Source organism: Trachymyrmex cornetzi, unplaced genomic scaffold, assembly GCF_001594075.2.
Source record: "Trachymyrmex cornetzi isolate Tcor2-1 unplaced genomic scaffold, Tcor1.1 scaffold513, whole genome shotgun sequence".
In the NCBI taxonomy this organism is placed as follows: domain Eukaryota; kingdom Metazoa; phylum Arthropoda; class Insecta; order Hymenoptera; family Formicidae; genus Trachymyrmex; species Trachymyrmex cornetzi.
The window spans coordinates 66,778-67,702 of record NW_017299822.1 but is presented as its reverse complement, the minus strand read 5'-3'; the positions used below and the strand labels follow the sequence as shown (position 1 = coordinate 67,702).

General features: G+C 41.9%; 1 pseudogene; it reads left to right on the top strand.

Annotated features, from left to right (window-relative positions):
• The window catches only part of LOC108765727 (uncharacterized), a 3,894-nt pseudogene extending 3,622 nt beyond the window's left edge, over window positions 1–272 (top strand).
• The last annotated feature ends 653 nt before the right edge of the window (window positions 273–925 follow it).

The following is a 925-nucleotide window of genomic DNA, read 5'->3' as shown; positions in this document are numbered from 1 at the left end:
ATCGTCAGTTACAATTCGACTCTCGTGTAAAAGTGGACGAAGAACAGAGCAGGGGAAGCGACAGCGGTAAAGCGGCGATAAAAAAGAATATAATTGAATTTCGCGAGGGTTTACCTCGTCCGGAAGATTACTCGAACGATCCGTTTTCTCCAAAATTAGTGATAATCGATGATCTTATGAGAGAATCGTTGTCGAGCGACGCAATCGTTGATCTTTTTTCTACGATTTTGAAACGCGACAGGACGAGACTTACGAAGGTACCGAGAACGTAAAAATTCACGTTCCAACTCTCTGCGTCGCGCATCAGATTTGCGAAACTTGCGCGGAGATAGACGATATGTCGGTGCGATGTCGTTGGTGCGGAGTACAAGAGTTTATATTTCGAGATATCCCCGTGAAACAGTTTGTCGAACTCGCGTAACGAGAACGACAAAATGTTTTAAAAAGATTATTTGTATCGCTCATAATGCGAAAGCGTTCGACGCGCAATTCATTTTAAAGTATTTAGTAGAAGAATCCGAAATTACGGAAGAACCGCGGGTAATTTTGAACGGGACGAAGATTATCGTAATGACGGTCGGGAATACGAAATTTATAGTAGTGTAAATTATTTACCGATGCGTTTGGCCGATTTACCCAAAGCTTTCGGGCTGAAGGGTACGTCGGACAAAGGCAACTTTTCTCACCTGTTCAATACGAGGGAGAATCAATCGTATATCGGTCCGATACCTGACGCGCGATATTATTCTTCCGATCAAATGAAGCCCGAAGAACGAATGCGATTTACAAACTGGCACGATGAGATGATACGCGCAAATTTTATTTTTAATTTTCAACATGAAATAGTAAAATATTGCCGTAACGACGTAGAAATTCTTCGACGCGCATGCATGGCGTTTAGAAAAATTTTTTTGGAACGTGGTAA